At 45.3% G+C, this 24,337-nt stretch overlaps 1 protein-coding gene across 1 annotated transcript in view; it reads left to right on the top strand.

Moving 5' to 3' along the window:
• LOC137532788 (adhesion G-protein coupled receptor D1-like) overlaps window positions 1-24,337 on the top strand; it is an 853,822-nt gene that overhangs the window by 736,030 nt on the left and 93,455 nt on the right. The window lies entirely within an intron of this gene.

Below are 24,337 nucleotides of genomic sequence, written 5' to 3'. Positions count from 1 at the left end.
TGATCCGTATCAAAAGGATGTAGCTAGTGAAAGGGATTGTAGCCACATAGGAATGCCAACAGCAGTTAATGAGGAACTTTACTGAAATATAGCAGGGGAAATACAAGTTAAATCAATACATTGACAAGTGAGGATTAAAAAAGTAAAGATAGATCAAGAAATGAATGATACTCTCTGAGTAATTCATTCATGTTGTTTAATACCCAGTCAACCTGAAGGTCATCATCTTTACTGCTGGCATACATGAAAAAAAACAGTCAGCACCACCTGCTATTATTTATAAACACACCCATTAACAATGTTAAAGGCTTAAAGATTTTTTTTTTATTACATATAGATGCACCGAGGGATATACTACCTCCTTGGCAGTTGGAAACAGCCATCATTTCCCACAATGCAAAGAGATTTACAGGCAATAGACTGGCCCTGACATTACACTGTGGGATGGGTTTCACTACAATATCAGCCACACAGACCCTCCTGGTGATCTTTTCAAGAAAAGTAAAGATTTCTCATGCAAAAGGCAGTATCTGCTATTGGATGGGATGAAGTTCAATCCTGGGTTGAATTTTCTCTTTAATATAAGAAAGAAAGATGGGAAAGAATAGGAAGCCATGTTGGTGCACTTAGGTTATACTTTGCAGATTATAAAGCTGAGATTATTAGAGATGAGCATGCACAGTTTCATGAGACAAAAATTGTACCTATTTGTGTCCGAGGTGGAAGCTGCAACAGGGAGGGTTCATTTACCTGAAATATGTCCTTATTCTGTGATGCTCCACACTGCACTCCATCCTCCCAACATCTCCTGGGGAGTGCCGCCGTAAGAGAATGTCATCCAGGTAAAATGAACCCTCTCTGTGGGGCCACCTCCTGGACATGAACATACAGTTTTATGTCTCATGAAACTATGCTTGCTCAACCTTAGCAATTCTTAAAGAGAACCTGTACTGAGTAAAAATATTTAAAATAAACACATGAGGTAACTTTAAATAAACATTACATAGTTACCGTGCCACCAGTTCCTCTCAGAAGCTCACCATTTTCTTCAGACAATTATCCCTTCCAGTTCTGACTATATTTTGTCAGATCTGAAATATATCAGTTGCTGTCAGTAAAATATCAGTTGCTGTCAGTTATAGCTGAGAGGAAAACTGATGTATTAGGTAATGTCCATGTTTCCCTATGGCTCAAGTGGGCGATGCTACAGTTTAACTGTGTGCTGACCAGAAAGCTGTTATGGGTAATAGCCATTTTCAAAATGGAGGACGGAAAATTCCCTTGATCACAGTGAACAAACAGGGTGTGGGACAGGAGAAAGACGCTGAGGAGTAGACTACATGGAAGGTAAGTATGACTTGTGTATCCTTATTTTGACTTTTAATTTTCAGTTCAGGTTTTCTTTAACTGCAGAGATTTAACTGCATTTCTTGATTTAAAGCTGCTGGTCTTTATTTGTTGTATGGCCTATAATCCCTGACATGATCGCTAGTGAGGGGTCACTTAACTAACTAAAGGTTAGGCAGTTTATCAGAAATGAGTAGTGGCTGTCTTTCTTCCACCATATTTTTGTTGGCGAAGTCAAGTTTTGTAAGTTTTCGTGATAAATGCAACAGCAGTCTTCCTCAGGGTCTTATGGACAACTATAGAGGTCTAAAATAATACTTGCACTTGCATCAAGACGGCAACATCTCTCCAGGCTTCTAATCTCTTTTCTGTGAAAGTTGTTGCTGGAGCTTAAGCAGATAGGTGTATGAGTATCATTGAGGTCTCAGGTATATTACCATTATACCTTTATACCTACTGGTGTCCCATGCATACACCTCAGTACAGAAGAATAAGGAGCAGAGCCAGCGGAGTGATAAACTGGTGTTTCTCAACATTAATACAGCATGTGCCCTAACTAAGAAAGATGGTGTGTGCTGAGTGCCCCTATTGTGAATAATATCAATTATCACTTAACACATATACTTGTACTGTATATTTGTTAGGAGCATTCAGTATTTTGGCAAATATGTTTTTCTGATATCGTTTACTTTTAATTAACTAAAAATACATTTTTTTTCTCCGCCAAAAGTGGGGAAAAAAGTTCCTGCATCTTATAGTCCAAATGCAGGACGTTCCTGAACGCCTGCCAATATGCACCTCCAACCCTCCACAATGTCGGGGACTCCCTGTACTGTGCCCATGCAGAGAAGGACACAGGGGAACAAATGGAGGACACAGGGGGACACCCAGGGGTATAGAGGAGGACAAAATGGGGATACAAAGGGGCAATGATGAGGACACAAGGAGGACAGAGGTGGACACATGGGGACACAGGAGGACACAAGGGGGACAGAGGAGGACACATGGAGACACAAGAGGTACAAAGGGGGCATAATACACAAGATTCCCCTGCACCATGAATGCACCAGGTTTAGTATATATATATATATATACACATATATATATATATATATATATATATATATATATATATATATATATATATATATATATATATATATATATATATATATATATATATATATATATATATATATATATATATATGTATATATATATTTCCCCCTGGATTTTGTCCTCTAAACCTAAGCACGTAAGACCTTATGGCCAGGAGCATCTTGTAGTCCAAAAACTTACTTTGACTGACCTTAACAATCATATTTGCATTTGTGCATAAGTATTGTGATGATCCGCTCAGCTGGCTGCACAGGCAGACAGCTGTTTGTCCATTCCTCTAGTCTGTGGGCTGCAGGTCTCTGGAACAGAGACCTGTCTTTCCATTGCAAGTTTCTGGTCTGTTCTCTTGCTGGGGAATTTGCATACATTCGTTATGCAAATCCCCTACCTGCCTTCTTTGATGACTGGCACTATAAGAGCTTTATGGTTCCCAGAATGCTTGGCTGGTCATTTCCTTTCCATGGTCTGTTCCTGATGGACACTGCTGGAGTGTCAGCCATTGCTATCTAGTATAGTTAATTCCTGGGGGTTGCTTTAGGCTCCCCTTCTAGCCCAGTCAGGTTGTATTATCTGTATTGCCTGTTCTGTCTTGTCTTGCCTGTTGCCATTGTCCTGCCCCAATGGTGGTCGACAGGAAATGGTTCTGATCTCTGTTCTTGGAGTATAGCTGGTGCAGCGGTTGCTACCAGCTATCTCTTCTGTTCTGTCTCCTGGGATCGCGCTAGCTACTTTTCGCTAGCGCTGGGGATCCTTCTGTTCTGTCTTCTGGGATCGCGCTAGCTACTTTTCGCTAGTGCTGTGGATCCTATCTCTCGTTTGTCCCTGTTTTCGTGTTTCTGTCTTGTCCGCTACGCTTGCTGCAGGCTCGGTGAGGTAACCGTTAAGCAAGCGCTCGCGTCCTCTGTTTCATGTTTGTCTGTTAATGGTTAGTTAGGCGTGCTTGTCTCTATTGTGCTTATCACGTGGAGATCGCGCATAACCGCGTGCACTGTTGCGAATGAGTGCGGTGTTCGCGGTTAGCTAGCGTTGTTATTTTCCGTATCTCCTTATTGTATTTGCTGTGCCTTTGCTACCCTCGTATTATATTCTGATCTGCCTTGTGTCACGTCTGGCGATCGCACCTCTCGCGATCGCGTTCCTATTTCGTATCTGCTATTGTGTGTGCGCGGTCGCGGGGTGGCGACTGGATTGGCGCACACACATACAACCTATCACTTTGCTCAATCTCATTCACAATCGCCTCTCTTGCGATTGCGTTCTGCGCTTCGTACAATTCCTGTCTGGCACTTGTGGAGGTACAGAGGATTGGTTCCTCTGCACTCCCCAGCGCCATCTGCCGACAGGAATTTCCCTCTACAGGTGCGTAGCACCTTTTGCTGGGTTCCTGCAAATTATACGCTTGTGGAGGATTTCCGCCGTGTCAGCGCACGCGTTGTGCGCTGATCACGGGGAAAGTTCCACAATCGTTACAGAATGACCAGCCCAACCCAAAACCCCAGTGTAGACGGAATTTCCGATTTGTACGATTTTGTCGAATATGGCTCTTGTACCTTTAAGAGATTTAAAAAACTTGAACCTGAATCAGCAGACGAATTTTTGTCTGAGTGTACGAAACTGTTAGCGAACCCTGAATTCCAATGCACCCCAGTGTCTACCTGGGCCCCCCAAATGGTCTACATTCTGTTGGGGGGCGAAATGTCAATGTGGGGTTATGATGTGTTAAATCATACCACCCTGAGTCAAAGACCCTGGAATTCTTGGCCTTTTTAATTCACAATTGGCTGAGATTACCTCAATTACCATACCCCCTTAATGAGTTGTTGTCAGCAGCTCAATCAGCTGTTCCATCTACTCTTTCATCCACAAAGCAGCCATCCAAAGCCTCTAAGTCTAAACGTAAAAGATCTAGGAAGGCTTCCCAGCGGAAAGATCCGTTGCCCCTAGCAACCACAAATAAAGAGGTTATTTCTGTCAAGTCTGAAATGGGCAAAACCATGCAGTATGATAATGATGTTTATAATGCATCTGCTGATCAATTTCCAGGTTTTTTGCCCCAATCCAAAGCTTATGTGGATCCTGCTATAGGTAGGATCGCACACTACATTAAAGCAGTTAAAAAATCTGTTCTTGTTCCTGAACTCCACCCCTATGGAGATTATTTGGATACTGGCCTGTTTGAACCCCCATTTGCTTCCTGGGATATTGGGGCCTTGCTGGAAGAATTCGATTTTGATTGGAAAGCCTTTTGCGATTTTTACATCGCAAAAAGCGAAGATGTCTTGAATGCTTGTCTCGATTCTATGTACCTTCTGATTGATTCCGATGAATGATACAAGGATGATGTGGATCTGGTGATCTATGTATGGCAAACGATTTTTGGATGAGTTGCACACACACCAACCAATTGATTCCAATAAAGAGACATCATTGTCGGATGATTGTTCCTGCCTTTCTGGGGTAAAGCATGAGAGTCTTGACTTTGTGCAATCTGAAATAAATGAGTGTGCCGCTGTGGTTGGTTCCTGTGCGAATCCCGAAGGATTCTCTCCTGACAGTGTGCAGTTTGAATCTGTGCGATCTGATGCCTGTTTCTCGGATGTTCCTGCAGATTGTGATCGGCATGAGTCTGCCGGTTTCCTCAAGGATGTGTGGGATCCTTTGTCAGTTAGAAACAGATCTTTGAGATCATCTGTCTGTGACCCTGCTATGGGGAAAATTTCTCGACTATGCAGCGTCAAAAGTAAAATTTTTATGCCTAATAAAGTTTATCCTGTTGATGTCGCCATTTCTTTTGCAAATGAATCTATGTCTTATTCTGTTCGCACCTGTGCAGGCCTGTTGCCTGATGACAGTTGCTCCAGTGTTTCTGTCCTAGATGCCTTGCAGTCTGCTCCGCAGATCGCGGAGGTTTGCGATATGGAAGCGTCAGTTTCGCAACCTAAAGCGATCTTGGATCCGCAAATTTTGCGTTCTGACTCCTCGGATTCGACATTGTTAGCCGAATCTAAGAGTGAGACAGCGCTTCGGTTTTGTGAATCTGATGCTGAAGCTTCTTTGCCTTGTCCAGATAAGCTTTCTCTGAACCTGCCCTGTACCATGAATGAAGGCATGATGTCCACTTGCATTGACATTTGCGAGTCTGATTCTGAAGAAAGTATTGACTCTCCACCCAGTACTCTGGATGAGTCAATATTGCCTTGTACAATATCTCCTGCCCTGCCCCTAGAGGCTCGTCTAGGTATTGCTGCTATTTTTACCTGTCTTTCTGCAGTTTTGGAATTGCAAGCTAGTTTGACTACTACGCAGAGTTCTGGGTGCAGCGAGATTAAAGTTAGGGAGTCAGTGTGTGGTCCAGTGAATATTCCTGTACGTTCCACTCATGATGATGAAATTCAGTCTCAGTTTATGGTGGAACCTTCCCTGGGACATCTGCCCTGTTCTCAAAATAAAGTTCCAGTTTTGCCCTGTAACATGGATAGTACAGAATCCTTCTTAGACAACTTGAAAAATGATGTTCCTGAGGTCTTGTTTGATGATCTAAAGGTCTCCGAGTTCCTCCCAAAGGGTGCAGAACTTGTAGGAGATGTCTCCTGCCCCCCAGGTCCTTCTGAGGTGTTGCCCACTTCAGTAGGCATTGCTGCCTTGCTGACTACTTTTGCAGCTCTTGTGGAGCTATATTCATGTGTAGTCAATGATGATATTACAGTTACAGAAAATTCTGAATTTGAGTCCGAGTCTTCTTTTGAAAGACCAGTACCTGTGACCTTTACTCGTGATGATTTTCTGCCCGGTTCTGGTTTTGGCCTTGTCGTGTCGGACTCTGAGGTTGGCAGTTCCCCGACATGTCCTGAGGTTTCTCCTGTACTAGTGCACCCCGATGTGCTCTGTGACCCAGAAAGCCCAAGTGTGCCTCGGTTACCAGCGTACTCAGATGCTTCCTCAGTGGAGACATGTTCTGATATAGCCTGCCTGCTTGCATGCCCAGAAGTGGTCCCTGAAAGTCCTGATCTTGATGGGTGTCCTGCTAATTTTGAGTCTGGAATGATCATAGGTTCCATAGGGGTTCTTGGTGGTTCTCCATGTGAGCCTGGTGAGCGTTCTGGCTTCTTGGGATCTCTGCGGAGCTTCAAGACGTTCTGGGAGATTCCGGGAAAGGTTTTGCTTGGTGCCCTGAATACGATCAGCAATGGCTTTGGTGTTGTAAGGGACACTTCGAACAGGTATTGCGGCAGGTTTGGTATTCTTGGACGCTCCTTGGAAGGTGGTGGGTATTGTCTGGAGGGTGTCGATGGCTTCTTCTCTGGTGTCCACAGTCCTGATGGGTGTTACGCTGAGACTTGCAGTGCTGATGGGCATGTTTCGGTGGCTTCTGCTTCCGATGAGGTCGGTTTCGGATGGACTGACTCTGGAATTGGGCCTTGTCGGGCTGTCCTGACCTTCATGAGTCTTCAGTTACAGTTTTGTGATGATACCAGTTTTGAGGGATGTCTGGAATCCATCCCTAGAGGGGGGGGGGGGGGGGTACTGTGATGATCCGCTCAGCTGGCTGCACAGGCAGACAGCTGTTTGTCCATTCCTCTAGTCTGTGGGCTGCAGGTCTCTGGAACAGAGACCTGTCTTTCCATTGCAAGTTTCTGGTCTGTTCTCTTGCTGGGGAATTTGCATACATTCGTTATGCAAATCCCCTACCTGCCTTCTTTGATGACTGGCACTATAAGAGCTTTATGGTTCCCAGAATGCTTGGCTGGTCATTTCCTTTCCATGGTCTGTTCCTGATGGACACTGCTGGAGTGTCAGCCATTGCTATCTAGTATAGTTAATTCCTGGGGGTTGCTTTAGGCTCCCCTTCTAGCCCAGTCAGGTTGTATTATCTGTATTGCCTGTTCTGTCTTGTCTTGCCTGTTGCCATTGTCCTGCCCCAATGGTGGTCGACAGGAAATGGTTCTGATCTCTGTTCTTGGAGTATAGCTGGTGCAGCGGTTGCTACCAGCTATCTCTTCTGTTCTGTCTCCTGGGATCGCGCTAGCTACTTTTCGCTAGCACTGGGGATCCTTCTGTTCTGTCTTCTGGGATCGCGCTAGCTACTTTTCGCTAGTGCTGTGGATCCTATCTCTCGTTTGTCCCTGTTTTCGTGTTTCTGTCTTGTCCGCTACGCTTGCTGCAGGCTCGGTGAGGTAACCGTTAAGCAAGCGCTCGCGTCCTCTGTTTCATGTTTGTCTGTTAATGGTTAGTTAGGCGTGCTTGTCTCTATTGTGCTTATCACGTGGAGATCGCGCATAACCGCGTGCACTGTTGCGAATGAGTGCGGTGTTCGCGGTTAGCTAGCGTTGTTATTTTCCGTATCTCCTTATTGTATTTTCTGTGCCTTTGCTACCCTCGTATTCTATTCTGATCTGCCTTGTGTCACGTCTGGCGATCGCACCTCCCGCGATCGCGTTCCTATTTCGTATCTGCTGTTGTGTGTGCGCGGTCGCGGGGTGGCGACTGGATTGGCGCACACACATACAACCTATCCCTTTGCTCAATCTCATTCGCAATCGCCTCTCTTGCGATTGCGTTCTGCGCTTCGTACAATTCCTGTCTGGCACTTGTGGAGGTACAGAGGATTGGTTCCTCTGCACTCCCCAGCGCCATCTGCCGACAGGAATTTCCCTCTACAGGTGCGTAGCACCTTTTGCTGGGTTCCTGCAAATTATACGCTTGTGGAGGATTTCCGCCGTGTCAGCGCACGCGTTGTGCGCTGATCACGGGGAAAGTTCCACAATCGTTACAAGTATTATTATTCATTTAGAAGTTATAGGTTCCCAAAAGTACATTTTTTTTGCTTTGTGAACTGACTTTGCATTTTATTAATAACTGGTTTTATTCATCCATTCAGGCAGACATGCTTTGACTCTTTCAAAATAAACAAAAAAAAAAAAAAACAGACACTACATGTTACGGATACAACTATACTTCATCAGGTGATGAAGGATAGTTGTATCCGTAACATGTAGTGTCTGTTGTCCGCTCAATACAGCAAAGTTTTGCAGCCAGTAGTGTGCCGTCTCAATTTTTTGTTTTGTATGATGTTGTAGCTGTGTGAGCAATCCAGCAGAGACTAGGCACCGGCAAATATCCAGGCTGATCCAGCTCTGGGAAACTGTGTCTCCAGCACCTTTACAAATTCTATGCTTTGATTCTTTGTCCGTGTTGAGCAGCTTCTCCACAGTCAGAGAATGTGTCACATTCCTCACTTGATACATTTAGGTAAACACAAGATAACATAATCTAAAAGTTTGGATGGTCCACATTTCACTGCACTGAACGTTCAAGCTCTGTGTGTAACCTTTCCAATGCTGGTCTAGTAAAAAAAAATGCTGGTTGCATATAATATGCTGTAAATAACATTTTAGAGCAAAGATGAAATGCAGGGTTATATTCTGCTTTAATGATACTGATTTTCATTTGTAAAATAGTATTACATCCTCACAGTCTACAAAAAAATGTGGCTTTTGTCCCCATTTCATTTGCTTAGACATTAATTAGAATATATAATACATATGTACTATTAAAATACATTTCACAACAATTTCAGCTTTAGATTATGAATTCACATCAAGGACACCTAAGCTATTATTGCTAGCAATTATAACTGTCACAACATCTTTTCAGTAATATGACCGCTAAAATGTTTGCACACACTTTATTAACAAATACTTCATCTGAGAAATAAAAAAGGCAAACGCTCTGAAGAGCATTTTAGCATACTAATGAACTGTAATAGCTAAATGTTTTCTATTGCCTGTAAAACCTAAATCATCTTAAACAAATCTGTTCATTGTAGCTGCACGAAATAGATGGGCACAAGGCATTTCATTTTGAATCACCGTGTGAGTCTGACTCGTGCCATCAAATCATAACTCTTTGCTAGCATGGATGAAAATCGTTCATTAGCATCCTTGATTCAATACCTGAATGCAAAGTGGACCACTCAGGGTTACTTTCGAGGAGTTTTCAATTTGTTAAAAATATCTGTGTTATTAACATACATTATAAGTACTACAATTAGTGTGCATGTGTAGTTGTCTGAATTCATTTTTTCTATATATTATAGGTTTTAAAGAAACATGCGACATTGTAGACATTGTAAGTGCACACATTTATACTTACTTGGGGTTTCCCCCAGCTCCATGTACGCCATGGGGTCCCTCGCCTGGGTGGTTCCATTCCTGGCCGGCCTCGTAAATTTGGCAATTGTCCCTAGTCACACTCTACTGCACCCGTCACTGCGCTCGGCTCAAGCTGTCCCACGCATGTGCAATACAAAACAACTGGGGGTGACTGGAAAATTTACCAGGCCGGCCAATGGAGAATAGGAGCAGCCCGGGAGGATGGCAAGGAAGCATATAGTGTACACAGGGCTGGTGTAAGCCCCAGCTATGTATAAATGCTTGAATTTACAATTTCTCAGGTGCACTATAAGGATGGTACAAATGCTACATTGTTCTCAGCCGTTTGTGGCTGCCTATGCTGAAAATCTTGACCCAAAGTACAGGATTGTCTCGACTGAGAGCATTGTTCTCCTCCTTACTCCACTCACTGTAAACCACTCAGTCATACACCAATGAGTTGTCCCTCCCCTTCTCCATAGCAACAGAACGAATTGCAAGGTCTACAATGCATGCCAGGAGATGTAGTCATGGGGATATGAGTACAGAGCTGTACTCACACCCAGGGACTACATCTCCTGGAGTACATCATGGCACGCGTGTATTACCCTGCCATAGTGACAAATGCTGACAGAAGCTGATGATCAAGTGATGAAGATGGCGCATGCCGTACGGGGACGGGAGCAGAAGAGCAGCACCCAGTTAGTAAGAGTGCTCTCCCCAACCCCCACACCCCCAACGGATTATACCATTATGAACGTCCCTTAAAGGAAGGTTTGTTTTTTAATAAGAAAATAGAAAAAAACGGCTCAGTTCATTTTGAGGTCTGTTTTATACAAGGGAATAGTTTGCACCGCAATGCCAGAAATCCATTCATATGACCCTGCATCAGAGTTTGCTGGCAGTGTCATATGCATAGCGCTGCCACTCACACACCACCTGCATGTCCTTTGCCGCCTGTCGCTGCTCCTCACGCAGTGATGTACTACCTTCTAGACAGGAAGTACGTCACTGGGATTTCGGTCATCCCCATAGTATTTGCATTGTTCCGTGCATATAAGAACACCGCCGCCGCCAACAAATTTACATTTTTTGCATCACGCATTGACTTCAATGCATTTTGTTGCCACTGAAGTCGCACGGTAATGCGCTCTTTACTTTGCTCTAGGTTAGCAGGGATTAGATACTTCTGGTGTGAGGTGACAAGCATAGTGTACTTGGTCTCATTCACTTTCTTTGCTGTTGCTTTACCTTGTGTGCAGAAAGGGTAACACAATGCAAAAAAGTGACCAAGTGTAAAAGAGGCCTAAGAGTTACAGGTTGAATTTGAATATAGGGTTTAAGCTTTCTTCTGAAGGTATCAGGGCTGGTGCACAGTTGTGCTTGCCCATGATTGTGTTCGGGTCCGCGATTATGATACTGGGGTCAAACTCTTGCGATTCTCCATGATTTGCCTTTGTGATTCGCATTCAATAGAACAAGAATCACAGTGTTATCACCCCCAAGATGCTGCATGCAGCGTGTATTCAATTGATCACAATCACAAACACTGCAGTGCGAATGTATTCATAGGGATACTGTGAGAGAACACGGAAAAGCCGCCGCGTGTACTGACAGCAAGGCGGCTGGTTCCACGTCCAGCATGGCGGTTTGCACGCAGCAGCGTGCATATGGTCTGGCTGAGTCTGTTAGTTCACGCAGGCTTAGGAATACGCGTGCACGCTGAAAGGCAGAACTTTTATGATGGCCAAGGGGCGGTCAGCTGACCAGGCCGATCAGCTGACCTCAGAGCTGGTAGCCATTGGTTGATCACTTTGGGGTGGCGCCAGAGAGCGCTGCTCTATATATGGTTACTGCTGGCCACTCTCAAACTGTCTGCCATTGCGAACGCTACGTGGGAGCACTCAGACCTTAGTCAGATCCAACAGTGTGTTTGAACCAGGAGGACCTGGGAATTCACACTGAGCCAGATTACTTGTGTTATCATTCTGTTATACTTCAGACTAGTTCCAGGGTGTAGAGACCACGGACCTCACACCCAAGACTAGGGAACTTGTGTTATCATTCTATTATTCTTTGGATTAGTTCCAGGGTGTAGAGACCACGGACCTCACACCCAAGACTAGGGAACTTGTGTTATCATTCTGTTATACTTCAGACTAGTTCCAGGGTGTAGAGACCACGGACCTCACACCCAAGACTAGGGAACTTGTGTTATCATTCTGCTATACGTCAGACTAGTTCCAGGGTGTAGAGTCCACGGACCTCACACCCAAGACTAGGCATTGTTTGATATTTGTTATGACCTGTTGCTTTTCTGACTATCCCTCTGCTTGCTGATTCGGTACCACGCATATCTGATATTCTGTTGCCAAACCCTGCCTGCCTTGGATACTGAATCAGCCTTCCGTCTTTGTACTTTGTCTGTCCATGTGTTGCCGACCTGGCTTGCCCGACCTCGAGAGCTATCTCTCTCCACTAAAGAGATAGTCTTCAGATCAGTCAGTGACATCCACCTTCAGGTGTCACTCACTCTCTGGCCCTTCCTAACTTCAGCCTGACTCCACCCATTGGAGAGTCTCAGGCTGCTGGAGGGTTTCTGTACTCTCTCTATAGCAGTACCTCCTGTACTGCCAAAGGCCACCTGCTCATCAGGTGGATTACTCAAAGTTATACCGTTACACCAAACACTCATTATATATATATTCAGAGGTGTCCAGAGGTTAGTACTATATCTGTATTTTTGGTGATTCTGCAGATCATCCATAATCAGGTATAGATCTGTATTCTTGGTGATACTGCAGATCACCAATAATCAGATTCTCTCTGTGTGCTGACACCGATCGTTACAGAACGGCAGACCAAAACCAAATGGACACACTGTATAGTCATGTTAAAATCCTGACCACCGCGGTAAACAATCTTTCCGGGGTAGTTTTGAACCAACAGACCCAGATCAGCCAGCTATTTGGGGCTATTCAGGAACTTCAATCAGCTATAAACTCAGTGCGATCTCCTCCTAGCACAGACATATGTATGCCTGTGCCCGAAAGAATTTTAGAAATAGTGTTATCATACTTTGAGTTGAGGCCTAATTCATCTGGAACCGTGGCACAGAGAATTACATTTATTAAGACTCTGTTGTCAGGGGATTCCCAGACCTGGGCATATAGTCTCCCGACAGGGCATGAGGCCCTAGCCTCGGTTGAGGAATTTTTTAAAGGAATGGCTATAATTTATAATGATCCGGACATTGCCTCTACCGCTGAGTGGAAGCTCAAGACGTTGCGGCAGGGCAAGGATCCGGTTGAAAATTACGCAGCTGAGTTCAGGAAATGGGCAGTGTCTGCGAGATGGGGGTCGTTTGCACTGTTGGACTGTTTTTTGGCAGGGTTGTCGGATGCAATTCATGATGTGATGATTGGACATCCTGAGCCCAAGTCTGTAGACGAGGCTATTTCTTTGGCCGTGCAGATAGATCGCCGTTTGCGCTACCAGAGACAAGTTTGTGGTAGGAATACTAGAAGGTCTGTCTTATACGACTCTTCTCGATCACCCTCAGACGAGCCGATGCAAATCGGGTATTCAGGGTTGAGTCAAGCGAAGACCAAAGAAAAGCAGTTTATATGGTGCTAAAGGGCCGGAAGAACGCTGCCGCCTGGGGTTAGTCAATACCATAGGCAAGCGGTCTTTATCTTTAAACAAGGATCGTCTGCTCCTTCCCTGCGCTATTACATGGGAGGGTCAGACTAGTTCCGCAGAAGCCGTTGTGGACTCCAGTTCTGCGGAAAACCTCATTGATTATGATTTCGTTAAAAAATTGGGGATACCCTTGGTCCCATTAGACCGGCAGATTCTGGTCACTACAGTGGATGACTCTCCATTGCAGAGTGGTCAGATTACCTTCCAGACCCCCTTGTTGTCATGTTGTTTAGGGGCCTTACATGAAGAGAGATTACAGTTCCTGGTGATGCCCATGGCAACCTCCACCATTGTTCTTGGTATGCCCTGGTTGCAACTCCATTCCCCACAGATTGACTGGGCTTCAGGACAGTTATTGAAATGGTCAGCCCATTGTCATCGGCATTGTTTGGGGAGAGTTGGGGTTGATGCTACCAAGATACAGGTTGGAGAAGTGACAGTACAGGTCAAAGCAGAAGCTTTAGTTAAATGTTCCGAGCCTAAGACCGACCTACCTCGAAAGGTGGTCAGGGCACCTGCGGAGACGGTGGAGGACTGGATGCCTAATCTGGGCCCTTGCCAGCGAGACATGCTAGAGGGTAAAACACTGGGTACATTACAACATTTACCAGTGTCAAGGAAACCCCGGGCTCAGAAAAATCAGACTAGTAAGAGAAAGTCTGTAGAGTGGGAGTTTTCCCCTGGGGACATGGTGTACGTATCCTCTCGGCATGGGGCCCTGAAGTGAGTATCACCCAAACTGGGTCCTACATTCATAGGACCATTCCCAGTGACCAGGAAGGTTAATTTTGTCACCTATGCTGTCGATCTCCCAGCCAGTATGAGAGGTGTAAGATCAGTTCATGTGTCCTTGCTCAAGCCGGCAGTGCATGTGGATTCTGCTCCCCCCCCCCCCTGTGTTGATTGATGACCAACCTGAGTATGAAATTGAGAAGATTCTGGACTCACGGCTTGTGCAGAACTCTGTGCAGTATTTGGTTCACTGGAAGGGGTATGGCATAGAGGAGAGAACTTGGGTGCCAGACTGTCGTATGCACGCAGAGGAGTTAAAAGAGGAATTCCATAACTTACATCCTGGGAAGCCGGGTAGGAGATGTTCGGAGTCCACTCCTCAGGGGGGGGTACTGTGAGAGAACGCGGAAAAGCTGCCGCGTGTACTGACAGCAAGGCGGCTGATTCCGCGTCCAACGCGGCGGTCTGCACGCGGAAGCGTGCGTCTGGTAACTTGGCAGAACGCGGAAAAGCCGCCGCATGTACTGACAGGAAGGCGGCTGGTTCCGCGTCCAGCGCGGCGGTTTGCACGCAGCAGCGTGCATCTGGTCTGGCTGAGTCTGTTAGTTCACACAGGCTTAGGAATATGCGTGCGCGTGCTGAAAGGCAGAACTTTTATGATGGCCAAGGGGGGGTCAGCCATTGGTTGATCACTTCGGGGTGGCGCCAGAGAGCGCTGCTCTATATATGGTTACTGCTGGCCACTCTCAAACTGTCTGCCATTGCGTGCACTACGTGGAAGCACTCAGACCTTAGTCAGATCCAACAGTGTGTTTGAACCAGGAGGACCTGGGAATTCACACTGATCCAGATTACTTGTGTTGTCATTCTGTTATACTTCAGACTAGTTCTAGGGTGTAGAGACCACGGACCTCACACCCAAGACTAGGGAACTTGTGTTATCATTCTGCTATATGTCAGACTAGTTCCAGGGTGTAGAGACCACGGACCTCACACCCAAGACTAGGCATTGTTTGATATTTGTTATGACCTGTAGCTTTTCTGACTATCCCTCTGTTCGCTGATTCGGTACCACGCATATCTGATATTCTGTTGCCAAACCCTGTCTGCCTTGGATACCGAATCAGCCTTCCGTCGTTGTACTTTGTCTGTCCGTGTGTTGCCGACCTGGCTTGCCCGACCTCAAGAGCTATCTCTCTCCACTAAAGAAAGTCTCCAGATCAGTCAGTGACATCCACCTTCAGGTGTCATTCACTCTCTGGCCTTCCTAACTTCAGCCTGACTCCACCCCTTGGAGAGTCTCAGGCTGCTGGAGGGTTTCTGTACTCTCTCTATAGCAGTACCTCCTGTACTGCCAAAGGTCACCTGCTCATCAGGTGGATTACTCAAAGTTATACTGTTACACCAAACACTCATTATATATATATTCATAGGTGTCCAGAGGTTAGTACTATATCTGTATTTTTGGTGATTCTGCAGATCATCCATAATCAGGTATAGATCTGTATTCTTGGTGATACTGCAGATCACCAATAATCAAATTCTCTCTGTGTGCTGACACCGATCGTTACAGATACATTAGCAGCAGCGCTTTGCTGATCACTGGCAATCAGCAAAGTGCTGAAAAAGCTCCCAGTGTGAACTAGACCTCACTTCATGCTGAAAGCTTAAGGTAACCATACACTGGTCGATTTGCCATTAGATCGACCAGCTGACAGATCCCTATCTGATCGAATCTGATCAGAGAGGGATCGTATGGTTGCCTTTACTGCAAACAGATTGTGAATCGATTTCAGCCTGAAACCGATCACAATCTGTGGAGCCGCCGCTCCCCCCGCCCGCGCATACATTACCTGACGCTGGCTCCCGGGCATCTTCTCTGCATCTTCTCCACGCTGCACCCACTCCATCCCGGCGCTTCCTGTGTCACTCCGTGACCAGGAAGTTCAAATAGAGCGCCCTCTATTTGAACTTCCTGGTCACTGCAGTGACACAGGAAGCGCCGGGATGGAGCGAGTGCAGCGCGGAGAAGATGCGGAGAAGACGCCCGGGAGCCAGCGTCAGGTAATGTATACCTGATCGGATCCGCCGCCGCTAGCGACGCACTCCCTACCCGCGGACGATCGAGGGTAATTTCCCGCACGGCGCGATCGACGGACCGATCCGATTTCGGGAGGAAATCAGATCGGCGGGTGCGTTTAGCGCGAACAATTGGCAGCAGATTCGATCCCAGGATCGAATCTGCTGTCGAAACGGCCACGAATCGGGCCAGTGTATGGCCACCTTTAGTCTTTGAATCTTTTCAAGTTATCCATTATCATTCTTATTCAAGACTTTCTTTCTTAACTGATGGCTAATTCAGTACTGTTGAAAATGAAAAATGTCGCTTCACTGGGCCAAGAAATATCATTCAAGAGCCTTAGGCCAGTAGATGTGTTTTAAAACCATCTGTGCTGCTGAATTGACAAGACATATTGACAACAAAATGCATATTTGCATGCCTTAAAGTTTCATGATGTGGCAGGAGTAGCCCAGTTATCCATATGGTGTTATGTGATTGAGTGGACAACTGGAATATTGCATCCTATAGGATACAAGTGAATCATTATGTTGGTTTTGAATAATAACTTTAGGCAGCACACACAATCATCAACAATAAATAAGCTATAAACAGAGCTATTCAGGTTTGTTGTTTGCTTCAGCCTCCGCTCTTCTCATAGAAAGGAATGATTCATATTCGTTATTTTGTCTATAATTCTCCCTGAAGCTCATCAATGACACACGTTTCTGTACAAACTATATGAGTAATTTGTTTATTTTCACTACAGAGCAGAAACACACAGATGGAAGCACAAGAAATTAGTGCTGAAACCATCATTGGGGCTTTAAAACTTACAGGGAAATGTCACTTTAATTATAATAATGCCATAAACATACATCAGGGCTGTCCACCCGAAGCAGAAAAAAAGGGCGCAGGAGTCCTTTCGGAAAAAAATGGCCTATTATGAAAGCCAAATTTTGTGGCAAGCAATGGAAATTTGGACGCATGGCGGTGTCCGCTATCAGACGCCTTTTACTTTTTTTTTGCTGCAAATTGCAGCTTTTATAATGGCTGCAATATGTGGCAAAGAAGATAAGATTTGGTTCCCCCAGACACCCGATTAGCAGCAACCCACACCTCTGGACATGATTGGCACATCACCATCAGCACCAAATCGCTCTGTTCTTACCACCCAGTACAGGTCCGTATCCTTCATTGTTTTGATACGGGGTCCTTGCTCAGACACATCATCAGCATGAACTGCCCCAATCTAATTGGGTTTGTGGTGAAAGGCTCCAGCGCCTGTTCCTCATCCAGGGCAACATCATCCACCACGTTTTTTCCCCCCCAGCTACGGAGTGCTAGGAGGGTTATTCATTCCATTTCAGGCAGCTGCTCTCTAGTGTCAGGCACACTGTCAGTGGTAGACAGGAAGAGACTATAAAGCTGGCCTGGGAAGTAAGGTCTTCTGTCTTGTGCATCACCACATAGTGCACAAAGCCAGAAGTTTTGCTAGGCCAGGTGATTTAGCAATATCCACAATATCCATGAGCAACTGCACAATAGGAACTATTGATGCTCCACACTTGCAAGCGGTGGGGTAAGATCAATCTGCCCTTGCAGAGATTTGGGGCAGTGACCCTGAATCTATCAGCCTAATGACACCACTGTTTGACTTGTTTTTACAAAGACAAAGTCTGAGTAGAGATGGTCAATGAATTGCAAATAAGGTCACCTAAAATTTAAATGTTATGTAAATTATATGCAGCTTAAAATTGGGCCAATAAAAATTGGAAGAAAGTTATTCTGATTGGTCCAATTTACAGCTGCATATAATTTACATGAAATGTATTTGCATCTCATTTACTATCTCTAATGCTACGTACACACATGCGACAACGATCGTTCGTTGAGAACGACGAACGAACTTTTAATTGATGAAAGAACGACCTAAGTAAAGATAGTTTTAAAAGGTGTGTAACGATCTGATCGTTAGAACGAACGTTACATCATGTAAAGCAACTATTGCGCCTGCGCATAAAAATGAGAAGTTTCACAGAGAAATAGTGAAATGCGCATGTCAAGCCTAGTACGAACGACTGTTTCCAACGATGTACTACTTTTGCAAACGATCGTCGTTGGTTAAAATCCGCCGAGACAGAACTTTCTTTTGTAGCGATTTGGCTCGTTAGTCATTTGCCTTAATAATCGGTGGTTCGTTTTTTGTAACGATCGTCGTTGGTAAGGATCGGGGAACGATCGTTACAAACGACTATAGTCGCATGTGTGTATGCACCTCTAGTCTGAGCCGCTATTAAAAGTTATATGTCCATGTCTCTCTGAATCATTCCTCAAAACCTTTTGAGCTCATAAAGTGAAATACTATTAAGACAACCCCCAGTCTCCTCTCTAACCATGCCCTTGCCACACCACAAGTCACAAATACCACAAAAGAATGAATAAGCAAAAAGATACTCTCACTCTGAAAAAGGGAGCTATGCCACTAACTTAATACGCACTGACTAAGAAGTACTACGTAGTAAATGCAGGTATGTAGTAACACAACATCAATAAAATCCCTATAGAAACCCTGTATTTTAGTGCAATGATACATTCAACAGAGGTTTTTTATGCCCACATATCACCTACCTTGGAAACAAGATAAATAGAACAGATATAATGATTTCTAGAGGAAATACTGAGAAAACAGCAATAGCAGCCAGCACTACCATGTAACAGCTGAGTGTCAGCTTGGGCTAACTAATTTGCCTATGTCTTATTTAATTAACCTCTTCGTACAACATATCTTTTTCATTTATTTTTCATTATTACTTTTTACAATATTAATGGGCTGTATTTAGTTGCAGAGCGATGTATCAGTGTTGGCTAAGCCCGAACCTGACACCAATTTAAAATTGGACCAGGCACAATGCAAAGCTTGTTTTGTAAGAATGTGTTATAAAGGTATTTCAGGAAAGTTTGCAGAAGAAGAGGGACTGTGAGACAGGCATTTGCATGTGTATGTAATTGGACATCATTTTACAAATGGCTTATGAGCATTGTACTTTAGCTGACCCACTTCTCAAAACTATATCAAAGCTAATTATAAAAAAACACATGCTCTGTGCAGTCATAATTGGAAAGCTTTAAAGTCAGTATTATTCAGCAAGACATTTTGGTAATGCCTCTAATTTCTGTGCATTTCTACTGCTATCCAATTTAGATATTCCTGGCTGACCTTTTATTTCCTTATCCTCCTAGTGCTTTAATCTCTCCTGTAACCTTTCCTTTGGTATATCACTAAGACAGTGTTATTTGGGAGGTGGTCAAACTCATGATTTGGAGCCTGATATTTTCTGCTACCGAGTACTTACAGGAAATGAAAATTACACAATTCACACCTATTCAATATTAACCCTTTGTGGGGCAGTGTTTTCTTCACATCTACATTTACCAAAGGATTGGCAAGCCAGCTCTGCTCTTAAAATGTAATCCAAACACAGCATCTATGTGAATTAACAGGAAGTAATTTTTAATCTTAAAGAAGAACTCTTACAACATTCAAATGCACTATCGCATTTACCAAAGCTCCTCTTTTGGAGGGACAGTCCTTTGGGAAACCAGTCCCTTTGTCCTTCTTTCTTATTCATTTGTCCCTCTTTCAGGACTCATGTACAGATCTACGTAAATATATGTATTTTCTACTGAAAAATGTGTTTAATAGTGTAACGATTGGTGTCAGCAATAACAGATTTTCTGATTATTGGTGATCTGCAGTATCACCAATAATACAGATGCTATACCTGATTATAAGGTGATCTGCAGAATCACCAATAATACTAGTATAGCTTGACACAAGACTACCAGGTGTGTAGATAGGTGTATGGTGCAACAGTAATACTAGTGGAACTGATCAACCAAGGAGCGGGTGATTCAGACTGCACTACAGCTATAGGTCACCCGAGGAGCAGGTGACTAAGACTGTGCTGCAGCTACCGATCGCCTGAGGAGCAGGTGATTAAGACTGTACTGCAACTACTGATCACCTGAGGAGCAGGTGATTAAGACTGTACTGCAGCTACTGATCACCTGAGGAGCAAGTGATTAAGACTGTACTGCAACTACTGATCACCTGAGGAGCAGGTGATTAAGACTGTGCTGCAGCTACTGATCACCTGAGGAGCAGGTGATTAAATTGTACAGAGAATCCCTCACCAGAGACTAGCTCCCCGGTGAGGGAAGAAGAGTCAGACAAGCAGGTTCGGCAACAGACAGTCAAGTGCAGTACAGAGACAGAAGGCTAAATCAGAGTGATATACAGGCTAAGGTCGGCAACAGAATCAGATAGGCAAAAGTACAGAATCAGAAAGCAGAAGAGTAATCAGGGCTAGCAGAAGGTCATAACAAATAATACAATGCAATTAGTACTTTAAGCTATCAACAAGTCTGACTAAGTGTGGATCCCCAGCTCCTGCCGGTTCTAGCACACTTTAGGATCTGACTAAGGTCTGAGTGCTAACACGTAGCATTTGCAACAGCAGACACTGAGCGACTGACAGGTAGGTCCTATATATAGTGAGAGCGCTCTACAGCGCCACCCCAGTCACTCAGCCAATCAGAAGTAGTGCTGGAGTCAGCTGACCGGGCGATCAGCTGACTCCCCTTCTATTCGCATAAAGGTCCAGTTGTCTGGCGCGCGCGCGTAGCCCTCAGTCTATGTGAAACTGAAGGGCCAGGTAAAACCCCAACATGTAACTGCGCAGCGGAGGCCGCCGGCTGAGACGTGGAGAGAGCCGCCATGCCACTCACTGTTGCGGCGGTATCTCCGCTATCCATTACAGTACCTCCCCCCCTGAGGAGTGGACCCCGGACACTTCTTACACGGCTTCTCGGGGTGTAACTCATGAAATTCTCTCTTTTGATCTTCAGCATGCATGCGGCAATCCGGCACCCAAGCTCTGTCCTCCAGGCCATACCCCTTCCAATGGACCAGATACTGTACAGAATTCTGCACTACTCGAGAATCTAGAATCTTCTCTATCTCATACTCAGGTTGGTCGTCAATCATCACAGGGGGGGGGGGGGAATCCACATGCACAGCAGGCTTCAACAAAGAAACATGAAATGATCTCCCACCTCTCATGCTGGCTGGGAGATCAATCACTATGTCACGTCAATAATCTTTCTGGACACAGGATATGGGCCTACAAATCTGGGCCCTAACTTAGGTGATGGTTGCTTTAACGCCAGATGCCGAGTAGACACCCACACCATGTCGCCTGGGGAAAACTTCCATTCAACAGACCGCCTTTTTTCCGCCTGATTTTTCTGAGTCTGGAAGGCTTTTCCCAGATTTCTTTTTACAAGCACCCAAATCTCTTTCAGTGCCCTTTGCCAATCCTCCAGAGCCGGAAAAGGAGAAGATGCCACTGATATAGGGGAGAATTTGGGAGATCTCCCCGAAACCACCTGGTAAGGAGAAAAACCTGAAGAGGAACTCTTCAGATTATTATGTAGCAAAGCCAGACTGTGCCTCTGTTGTCCAATGGTAAGTGTCAGCCCCCTTCTTAGTAAGGTTGGTGAGGGGTGACACTACAGAGGAAAACCCTTTGATGAATTTCCTGTAGTAATTGGCAAAGCCAAGAAATCTTTGGAGTGCCTTCAACCCTACAGGTTGAGGCCACTCCAATACAGCAGAGACTTTTTCAGGATCCATGGAGAGACCCGAGGTGGAAATAATATATCCCAAGAAAGGAACCCTAGTGACCTCAAAGAGGCATTTCTCTAACTTCGCATACAACGAGTTCTGCCTCAATTTCCTCAAAACGAACCTCACATGCTTCCGGTGTTCGGTTAGATTGGGTGAGAAAATCAGTATATCATCCAGATATACTAGCACAAATTTTCCCAGAACTTCCCTAAAGACTTCATTGATCAACCCCTGGAAGACGGCAGGAGCATTACACAACCCAAAGGGCATGACCAGATAATCGTAGTACCCATCGGGTGTGTTGAATGCCATCTTCCATTCATCACCGTCGCTAATGCGTACCAGGTCGTATGCTCCCCGTAGGTCTAACTTAGAGAAGATACTGGCATTGGTTACCTGAGCAAACAAATCGTCAATCAAAGGCAGTGGATATCGATTTTTCACTGTGATCTTATTTAACCCTCGATAGTCAATACAAGGTCGAAGCCCACCGTCCTTTTTCTGTACAAAAAAGAACCCAGCCCCTGCTGGTGACCGGTAAGGATGGATACAGCCCTTAGCCAAATTTTCCTTAATGTATTCTTGCATAGCCCGCTTCTCTGGCCCCGACAAATTATAGAGATGGCCTCTAGGAGGCATACAACCTGATCTTAACTCTTTTGGACAATCGAAACTCCGATGCCACACATCTTCTGAGGGTACTCGATGATGTTGTGGTTCCACCTGGCACGCTGCTCGTGTCCCTTGATGTCGAGTCCCTTTATTCATGCATCCCCCATGCCCTGGGGGTCCAGGCAGTGGCGAACTTTCTGGGAGAGTTGGGCGTGCAGGATGCTGCGCATAATAGCTTCATTTTGGATCTATTGCATTTTTTGCTGACAAATAATGTTTTCACGTTCGATGGTGATCGGTACCTCCAGGTGCAGGGGGCGGCGATGGGGACGACATGTGCCCCGTCGTACGCCAACCTGTATCTGGGGGACTGGGAGAGATCTCTATTTTCGGATGATGCCCTCTCTGTGTATCTGTGCCACGTTTTATCGTGGCACAGGTACATCGATGACATCTTGATCCTGTGGACGGGGTCCATGGCGCAGGTGACCGAATTCGTGTCGGCACTCAATCGCAATGATCGGAATCTGAAATTTACGGTGGAGGTACAGCCAGTATCTATCTCTTTTTTGGATATTTGTATTTTGATTACCCCTGGTGGGCATTTGGCTACGACTTTGCATCGTAAGGCCACAGCCACAAATGCCCTGCTGTGTGCGGACAGTTTCCATCCTCCGCACACGATTAAGGGTATCCCGTTCGGCCAGTACCTAAGGGCCCGTCGCAACTGTTCAGATGATGCGGCGTTCTTGCGTGAAGCCGGCGACTTACGTGACAGGTTCAGAGAGAGGGGATACGGCGATAGATGTTTACAGAGGGCCTTTAACAGAGCGTGGCGAAGCAAAAGAGAGAACTTGCTCCGACCACGAACAGGGACTACCAGGAGTGCCACTGGGTCCCTGCGCTTTTTGACTAGATATTGTGCGCAGCATCCTGCACTTAGGGGTATTCTAAATCGACACTGGTATTTATTGCAAAATGACCCTGTGGTCGGACCAACGGTGCCGGCCAGACCCGACCTCACCTTCCGTAGAGCAAGATCTCTGCGGGATGGACTTGTAAAGAGCCACTTTAGTGGTGTTGCCCCCAAAAGACACTGTGCCACAATGGGGACTTACACTTGTGGGGGATGTGACTTCTGTCAATATATTCAAGTGGGTAAGGCTTTTGCCCTGTCTCGCGACAGGAGAGTGACACTGTCCCACTTCGGTAACTGTAAGACAACTTTAGTCGTCTATATATTGTTATGTCAGTGTGGCGCCTTCTATGTGGGCAAAACAAAGAGACCCCTTAAAGAACGGATGTCAGAACATATTAAAAATATAGAGAAGGGGGAACTGAGCACTCCTGTCGCCAGACACTTTTCCCTTGAACATGACAGCAGTACCAAGGGGGTCAAATTTATGGTCCTGGGTCGCATCCACCCCACGATAAGGGGAGGTAATCTGGACAGACTCCTCCTCTGTTATGAGTCACGGTGGATTTATAATCTGCAAGCCTGTGAAGCACCGGGCCTCAATGAGCAGACAAATTATGCCCATTTCCTGCCTGTGTAGGGGTCGCCGCTGGATGCCCTGTTGCCTCCGCAGCAGGAGTGGCGCTCTGGCCTGCGTTCCCGGTGCATCCCTGGCAACTTTCTGGTCTTAAAGCCCGTATGAGTAGTAGTGTTCTTCTTAGGGGATGTTTTTTTCCCCCTTTTCCTTTTTTTGTGATCCTTGGGTTTGTATTACCTATGAGGTCACAACATTATATTTTGCTAATGGGCAGTTTTCTTTATAGTCAATGTTTGAAATATATATATTTTTGTATTAGTCATATAACCTCATCCCAGGTGTGCAGCTATAGAGCAGAAACTTAATACATGCACCTGACTGGTCTGAGATGGTGGAAACGGGACTAGGATTGGGGGAGTGTGGGCGCCTG

Source organism: Hyperolius riggenbachi, chromosome 1 (assembly GCF_040937935.1).
Source record: "Hyperolius riggenbachi isolate aHypRig1 chromosome 1, aHypRig1.pri, whole genome shotgun sequence".
NCBI lineage: Eukaryota > Metazoa > Chordata > Amphibia > Anura > Hyperoliidae > Hyperolius > Hyperolius riggenbachi.
This window is presented reverse-complemented; position numbering and strand designations above follow the sequence as displayed.